This window comes from Zerene cesonia, chromosome 9, assembly GCF_012273895.1.
Source record: "Zerene cesonia ecotype Mississippi chromosome 9, Zerene_cesonia_1.1, whole genome shotgun sequence".
NCBI lineage: Eukaryota > Metazoa > Arthropoda > Insecta > Lepidoptera > Pieridae > Zerene > Zerene cesonia.
In genome coordinates, this window is record NC_052110.1 from 3,438,945 (window position 1) to 3,448,287 (window position 9,343).

At 32.1% G+C, this 9,343-nt stretch overlaps 1 long non-coding RNA gene across 1 annotated transcript; it reads right to left on the bottom strand.

The window, feature by feature from the left end:
- Positions 1 to 5,676: 5,676 nt before the first annotated feature.
- LOC119828989 lies at positions 5,677 to 9,141 on the bottom strand. Its single transcript, XR_005287788.1, has 2 exons — positions 8,951 to 9,141; positions 5,677 to 8,208 (listed from the first exon to the last, which is right to left on the bottom strand). It is a non-coding gene; the product is annotated as an uncharacterized LOC119828989 (long non-coding RNA).
- Between the last annotated feature and the right edge of the window lie 202 nt (positions 9,142 to 9,343).

Consider the following 9,343-nt stretch of genomic DNA (forward strand, 5'->3'; position numbering starts at 1 on the left):
TATCAATATTTTGGAAATATTATTCAATATCACTAAGGGTTCTGTTATTTTTAATTTTAAACTTGATAGTTAAAATTATTCCTCCAGCATCACTGTTCTGTTTACAATATCAATATTAAAGGGTGTGTTAACTACTTGTCACACTGGTTTACATCACAAAATTAGTTGTAAAGCAAGAATGTTCCATGTTTATGATTGTTATCTGAGTGTTTGACCTACCTCAAGCAAATTTGTTTTATGATAGGCAACTTTATTAGCTTACTTTAGAGCTTTAGAGTAATCTAGAATAGAGGATTTATTATGTTGTATCAAAAATAATATTTCTAAGCCGATATGTTAATGTATGCATATAAATACCTTTTCATATAATAAAACAGCAATCAGACCATTTCTGTACATTAAATGTAAAAAATTTATTGCTTAGCCACATCGATTGTTTGCAGACCCCAAAACAATGGATCACAATTTGTTGTATGCTCGTCAAGCAGGCAAAAATAGCTATGCAGATTTTGACAAAATTTTAAATAGTGACTCAACTCGTGGGATAAATTTTATTAAATATTTTTTTTTATTGTGTGATAGGGAAGCGCTTGACTACCATCTCGCCTGCTGGTAAGCGTAGATCTAGTCTAAGATGGAGCGCGCTTCCCTAGAAGGTACCTGTTCACTCTACTTTTGAAGATGAAGAAGAAGAAGCATGTTCCAGTCCCTTGCGGTTCGAATAAAAAATGTAGAGTCGAACCGCTTAGTCCGGGTACTAATTTACAGAAGTGGCTAACCATACAATATGTAACCGGGGGAAAAATAAATTTATTTCGAATATGTAATTAAATGAAGTGTCTTTAAAAGTGAATAAGATATTATACACGCAACTTGTCGTAAAAAATAACATTCCTAATCCACGTGTTATAAAAATTCTTTAGATGACACTAGCGAAACCGCAGGTGGAATCCTATTTATAGATACAGTATCATAATGTTATTTTATCCCATAATATACTGTATCATATTCTTATCAACTATTATAAGATTTTTTTTAAATGAAACATGGATACAAAAAGAAATGCCGGCTTCCCAGGTAAAAAAAATCATTCAGGGGTCGAGGTACACGATTTTATTATGAAGTTTCCTAATATTACCAAAACGTTTGGCAGGACAAAATTTTGTTTAAAAGAAACTTATTACTTCGGAGTATAAATGAACGAATGGAATTAGTTTCTCTATTATAAATGTAAAATGTTACATTGCTATAATTTTAAAAGAGTATATACAAAGTTTTTTGTTGACTCTCCTGTATAAAAATTATTTCCGAACCGATGCTAAATGATATCTTTTATATATTATGTCGATTCAATAACGAAGTCTAGTTAAATATATAAATACTTGAGTTTCAATATTTTTTTTTTTTATGTCATAGCGGGCAACTGAGCTGGTGGTTCGCCTGATGGTAAACGATCACCACCGCCCATGAACATTCGCAGAGGCTTAGACCTCTGAGAATGCGCTGCCCGCTTTTAAGGGATAAGGGATGAGGAAAGGATTGATGAATGGAAAGAAGGAATGGACTGAGAAGGGCTAGGAGAAGGAAATAGGCCTCCGGCTCCCCCACTCACCGTACGAAACACAATAGCAAGCTATTATTTCACGCCGGTTTTCTATGGGGGTGTGGTACTTTCCCCGAGCTGGCCCAATTCGTGCCGAAGCGTGCTCGACTCCTACAATAAATGCTTCAATAACGTCTTTATCCTTTAACTGGCTCGTATTCAAATATCCCAATCAATTATATGTACAATTACTTTTCGTCTGAAATAATGGTAATTTAGGAACACATGCAGCGTAAATCCGACAAGTGAAAACTGAATTCAATGCCTGTACCTAACATCTAATAAAATATTTCTTCAGTGTTCTGCTTAACGTTGCCTTAAAGGTCAATCGCAATACAAGTATGTAATAAAGTAATTTATATGCACATTATTTATTAACGAGAGCCGTTCTATTAAACACCGATAAGTATTTTATAATATGAAGTATTTCCATTATTGATATTTGCTAGAGTGCTGTTCATATTTGTAGGTTAATTACAAAATAATTAGTAAATTCCGCACTTAATATTAATGCAATATTAAAGTTTTGCTAAAGGTTCTGTTCAAAAAGAAAGTTAGGAAGCTTTGTGTGCGTCTATCTAAGTAACGCAAGGAGATATCGAATTAAAATTAAAACCAACTACTGCAGTACCTTATTTTACCTTAATCTATAACAAAATGAAACCAGAGAGTCGACATAAAAATGACGACTGCTTATACCGCTAGGAACGAATGTATTTTTCGAAACCTTCAGGAGATTAAACTTCTATATATTATTTAAAAATTCAGTCTCTTATTTGTACAGAATACAGAAAATAGAAATAGACGAATTTCTGGTATCCGAAAAGTCGACGGAATCAACTCACTCTTGGTATGTGTGTTTTTATTCGTTGTCTTTGCTCATTGTTACGTTTACTGATTAACGTTTACCGCGATAACACATATTGGGCTTTTTTTTTATATAATAGCGGGCAAACGAGCAGGCGCGTCACCGGAGATTAACGCCGCCCATAGGCGTCCACGCAACCTGGAGAGTTGCGGGAGTGTTGCCGGCCTTTAAGGGAAGAGTACGCTCTTTTCTTGAAGAGACCCAAGTCATAGTGGTTCGGAAATGCTGAAGCGGGTAGATCGTTCCACAGAGGAGTAGTGCGCGGTAAAAAGGCTTAAAATAAGCTACTGATTTTTCAGGTAAAACAATAATATTTATATTGTTCGATATTTTATTTATAATCACAACAAAGCCAAAAATAAATAGTCATCCAAATTAATTATTTTATATATCATCATTAAAAAATTAGCTACCTATGAAAAAGCTATTCTTTGCTGTCGGTTGCTTTGAAAACTGAAATCGCTTATCTTTGTAGTGAGAGTAAAAAAGAATTCTTCAGAGGTCAAACTATCAAAACATATACAATTAATACAACTTAAAACAGCACTCATTACAAATGTACCCTATTGTTCCGCACTAATACTTTTGTAATGCATCGAATAAAAAAAATTTTCGCTTATAGAGATATTACGATATATTTTTGTTTGATACACGTTTGTTGTTATGTGCTAACTATCTATTTATGTTATAAAGACGAGAGTTTTTGAGTGCATGAATGTGTGTTACTCCTTCACGGCTCGAAATAGGGCAGGTAATGGTAAACAGATTGATTAAAGCCCGGCATAACACACAGGCCTAAATTGCTTTTTTTTCATTTTTATCAGCGGCAAAGCCTAGGGCAAGCTAGTATTTTATAAAACGAAGATACTAACTGTTCGGAACTTAGAGTTCCTATACATAAGCAAGCTATAGAGCGCGCGTCAGCAAGTATAAGCTGATTACTAAGGAACATGCACCTTTTTTTCTTGCCATACTCAATCATTGGAAACAATACGCATCACATTGAGTCAGCGAGAAACATTTGTGCGGTGCCAAGTTGTTAATGTGATTCCCGTAAGCAAAGTAAAAGGTATAGCTTTCCTTTTCATCGGTATCAAAACTCTTTACCATAGTATTGTATCTACAACAAATCTGCTTACCATTGGAAAGATGTGACACCCGCCTTATATAGCTTTCCTATAAACTAAGAAAATTTGAGATGTTTTTCTAACATTTAGTACAATTCGGTAATCGGTTCTATTTTAAGAGCACCGCAGTCAATAGGAATCAATGTAGTTTCACCATATCCTGTCTGTCGCTTTGTAGTTTAATTAGGTAATAGAAATTCTAATTTGATATACTTACCTGAATATACACGTTAATAAAGCCGAAAAATAATTGAAATCTAGAAAATTGAGTGTACTTCCCGTATAAGAAATGTGGGGCTGATAATATTTTATTTCGTCTTCACAATACTTTGGGATATATTCAACGAATGGTTTTACAAAAAGGTAAGGTGTGGGAAAAATTTTTTTTCGACTTGGCCATTCGAGACTCTGTCGAATTAAGGTCATTGTTAGAAATTTAAGCGTCAACAATAGTCAAAAATAGCTGATCTAATTGTGATAACACTTAAGCGAACTTTATTTAAAATATAAGTCAACTAAAACTCAAAGGTGCGAAAGGATCCATAGAAATGTCGATAGATGGCGCTAGGCGTCAGTTGTATCGCGCTTTTACAAAAGCCATGAGCCCTACACCGAACTTGACCGGTTTTATAATCTTTATGATAACCGGTATGTTTTAAGGGATGACTAGTTATTTTAAAGGAAGGGTTGAACCGATTTTTACGATTTTTCAAACAAACATGGATTGCCCCATGATATTAGAACAAATGAAAGGAATGAAAATTGTAAAACGGTACCTAAAACATACTCATAAATAGTTACCACTGATACTAATAATAATTATCGCATATCCTCAATACTGTGTGATTATAACGTAGTTTTCTTATAGAAGAAAAAAGCAGTCATCGTCGTAGTTGTTGAAAATCTTAATAATGGCTGAATACCAATACAAAATAATTATAGTAAAGAAAAAAACTAAGGACTTGAATGATAAAACCGACTTTGTTTGAAACAAATTGATTGCTGAACAGAACATATTTGAGAAAATAATTTAATCCTGGAAACCCTAATCAGAATAATAAGATAGTCTCATGAAGTCATTGTATCATCATATTTTTTAAGTGTAAAAGTTTAAATACGAGTATAATCTGTCGATCATAATCGAGTCCAAATGAGTCGGTTATATACAAACATACAGGCGAAGCTAATAAAAGCGTGTTAATGATCTGTATCAAATCACAAATCTTCTGATATTTGTATATTACATTGAAATATATATTCCGATAAGATCTAGCGATTAAACAAGATACATATCTAATGATTTTAAGGAAGTGTGACATTTAATTACTAAAATTTAAAACATATAAAGTACTAGCGGTCCGCCCCGGCTTCGCCCGTGATACATATATAGCCTTCCTCAATTAATGGGCTATCAAACAAACTCTTCAGCTTTATAATATTAGTATAGATTTATTGATACAATACATTTAGTACTAAATACATTATACGTGTTTGTTTTATTTTCAACAATTACAATTACAATGAAGACTGGTATATAATTATTTAAAGTAATAGACCAATAATAAAACTATTTAACTTTTGTGACAAAATGGAAGAAGTTTGTTCTGTTACTAACTTACTTTTCGCGCAGTTATTTATCAGATGTAAGTATCTACTTTAAAATAAATCTCAACATTCTTTAACGAAATAAAATATTCATAAGAAGAATACAGGAAATGTCATTAATTAAAGTAACCTCAGTGTTATAAATACACGTAGACATATTTAAGTTTGTTCAATATAATATTTGTCCGCACACTTTAATCTAATCACAAATAAATAACATGAAATCATGATACTGATATAAATATGTATCTGTGCTTTGAATTATCTTAAATTATGTACGGACAACTCGCACTTGACCGATGTTATTAAATTAATTGCTATATAGCAAGCGAGCAGCTAAGGCATGCAAATGAGTCAAGGGTTTCATAGAAATATTTAAATTATACACCTAATTACTAGCTGAGCCCTACGTTCACCGGCTATACGATTTTTTTGCTAAATATTTCTGCTCCTATATATGCTTTAGTTTTTGCGTATTTTTGGTTTGGTTATACATAGCCCATTATAGTCTCCCTCAATAAATGGACTATCCAACACAAATAATTCTTTAATACATACCGGTAGTACTTGAGAATAGATCGTAGTTTGGTTGAAACAAACTTCGGCTTTTAAGTTAGTATAGATGCGTTTAGATAAAGGAATTTTAAGTTTTATTGCTTTACCGCCCGGTTGGGTTTATGAGGGTAAGTTTTATAGGCTGATAGGATTGTTGATGTCACATTTCGATCCCAAAACGACGAAATGCCGTGTGCGCTAGGCGATGGAATTCCGACACAATCTGGTAGGCTGGCCTACCCTACATGAAACAAATTTAAACTCATATTTGATAAGACTATAATTTAATTATATATCTTCAAGACCTTAAGCAAAGATGCAATTCATATAAATACGTCAGTTGTTTATCTTGACATTCTCGTAATCAAGAAATAGAATTGACATAAAATGGTCTCATGGGAAACATCAATAACTAATTAAGCTAATGTAAGTTTGCTTTATTCTTTATTTCTATATAAATTAAATATAATTAATGTCAATAGTGAATGGTATACGTAATGATTGGGCATCTTATTTCCAAGGGAATTAATTACCTCTGACAATGCGAGCGATAATCGTCGTTAGTTTATTACTTCCATTATATTACATATGAAGATTTTTCTTTATCTATTTGTATCAATTGTACTATACAAGTATAAAGCAAAATGTGGATAATTTCTAAATACCTAATAAGCCTGACATAAGTGTATTTTTCTGCTTACTTCTCTACCGCTCCGTCCTGTCTCCGTCCGTGGTACACATAACCATAGCCTATAGTACTCTGGGATCATGTACATATTCAGCGATGAAAGAATTTTACAAACCGAACCCGTTGTTTCTGATATTAGCACGTTCCTACAAACAAACTTTTCAGCTTAATATTGTTAAGTATAAATTGCATATATTTACATTGCATACAAATGTGTTCATAAAGGATTTCCAAGAATCAAAAGCAATATTAATCGAAATCCTTTCGGGCGCAAGGGAGACTGACACTCGAGCTATAAATTTATCCAATTAGTGTCGAACTGGCAGTATTCTTCACAACTCATTTAATATTCGTGTTTCGCAAACGCTACAGTTTGTAAGCAACACCATTTTTATGTAAAACTATTCATAGTTTTTACTGTGGCTATTGTTATCCTATACTAAAGGCGAAGAGTTTATTTGAACGCGATAATCTCAGGAAATGGTCCGATTAAAAAAAAATTGCAGTGTTAGATATCCATTTATGAAGGTATATAGCATTCCTTACATTACACCATGTAAGTCGTGAGTGACACCACAAGTCACAGCTAGTAAGTTAAGTATATAATTTGAAAAATTATAACATTTCCAGGGAAAAATTATATGATATAATACTTATTTGCATTACTGAGCTACCGGCTTGTTATATAATAATGAATGTAATAAAATCTGTCAAGTGCGTGCCCGACACTAAGAGTTCCGAATGAAAATGAAGCCAAAAAGCAACTGCGAAATAAAATGGTCGCCCATCCATTTTATGACAGTGTCAACCGTTGCTTAACCTCGATTTTTAATTTATTTGTTGCTATAGCGGCAACAGAAATACTCTGAAATTTTCAACTGTCATATAGACGGGCAGCGAAGTCTTGGTAATAGGTGCACATTGTATCCTTAGGTTACGGAACCTAATAAATCTGGAAACTAGTATTATAAAAAGGAATATTTTTTTTTTGTTTCCGCATTTTATAATTTAACTTTAATACTATTTGGCCGATGAGAATAATTCTATTACCATCAGAACTCTTAAGGTTTAAGGCATTTATTCCCATTAAGACATTCATGGGACAAGTCACTTCATTAAACAACAAACATTAGTTAAAATGTCGAACAGTCGTTAGATTTTTGCATATGATTTTTAGATTAAGATGTACAATTTACATAATGTTATACTCAATGATTGCAATCAAAGGAGCAAGAACACAATCATTTCCGAGTAAGAAGGGCTATAGTTTAGCCTACTTTGCCTTGGCAAAAGGCTACTTAATATTATTGTAGTTCGAAGATAAATATTTTTTTTTACTATTTTTCGTTTTGGGTGGAGGCGAGCTGGTAAAAAGAAATAATAAGGGAGTGCTGAATAAATGGGGGATAAATGAAAGAAGTTAAGATAAAAAAGTTCAAATATCATGCTTGTGTTTATAAAAAAAAATATTATTTTAAATCTAACAGTTAATTGCATAACAACAATATATTCCTGGAACTTGAATGAACATTTAGATATGGATTATATGGATTATATAATATAGAATTTTTTTCTTGTTTATAATGTACAGTTCTTAATAAATATAATAATATAAAAAATCGTACAAAAATTCTGCTTGTTTGAACAGCATAACAATAACATGAATGTTCTACTGAGTTCATAAATATAAAAACCATAACTTACCTAGACTGTATTATAACTTGTCTTACTTAATGATAACCAAAATTTTATTAAAACTGAGCTTGTGAATAAAAATTTATGTCTAAATTCTTTTGTATATACGTCATCAAATATGTTAAAACACGTCAATTGAAAAAAAATCATCAGGTCAAAATTGCGTGAATGTCTGAGTTTTGAATTATATAATTGTTTAAAATATTGTCTTTCAAAGTTTTGAAATGAATTTCATTTTTACTTTTTTTCAATTATACTTTACTTTAAGTTTAATTTTTTAGTATATAAACCTACATTCAACCAATGTTTCTGTCAAACTTCAATAAAAAGCACATCATAATATATTTGTTTACATTTTCGCGGTTCTTTTAGTTTAAATTATTTTGATGAATAGTTAAATATTCTATTTTAATAAAACATAAGATGCAATGTGACGATTTATAGGTTTTATAATGTTATATTGCATTTCATTTACAACTTTGCAAAATGTTATGCAACCTATGCTGGAGTCCATGGCCATTGACCATAGAGCGATCTTGGTCTATTGTTTTTTATGCGAAATAAAAAAAATTGTATCCATTACGGTGAATTTGTTTTTCATTTAATGAAAATTATTTTTCGTACACACTTTCGATATTATTTAAAGTTCGTTTCGCGCCAAAATCGTAAGTTAACTTTTGTGTCGTTAATATTTAATTAATGAGTTTTATTCACGGCGAGTTGCGTAGTTGCCGGCTTTAAATTATAGCTTTTTTGGTATTATATATACGGTTTTTTATGTTTATTATTTGCACATTATATTCACAGACCACTGAAGTTATGTCTTTCACACACACTGTCTCATAAAATCCGATTTGTTGAATAAGTTTAGTTTATTGTTGTCGGAATACTCAATCGCTGGATCGGTAAAGCGATCGTCTGACAGCAACCGAGGTAAGGAACTGACCGGGCCAGAGCAACCATCCGCTATACCACCCATCAAGTAAAGCCAAAGCGTGCAATTGCTTTTACGTCCTTTCTGTATTTTTTTAATATTGTGTAATATTAATATTCAAGAATTAATTTATTGCGTAATTAATCATTATCATTAATAGTTGTAGGTTTTATCAAAGTTATTATTTAAGCGGGAGGTGAGAAAAACAGCGAGCGTGGTCATAGACACGGGTGGAGCTGGGATAACGAACTTAAATGTAGCCTTTGAC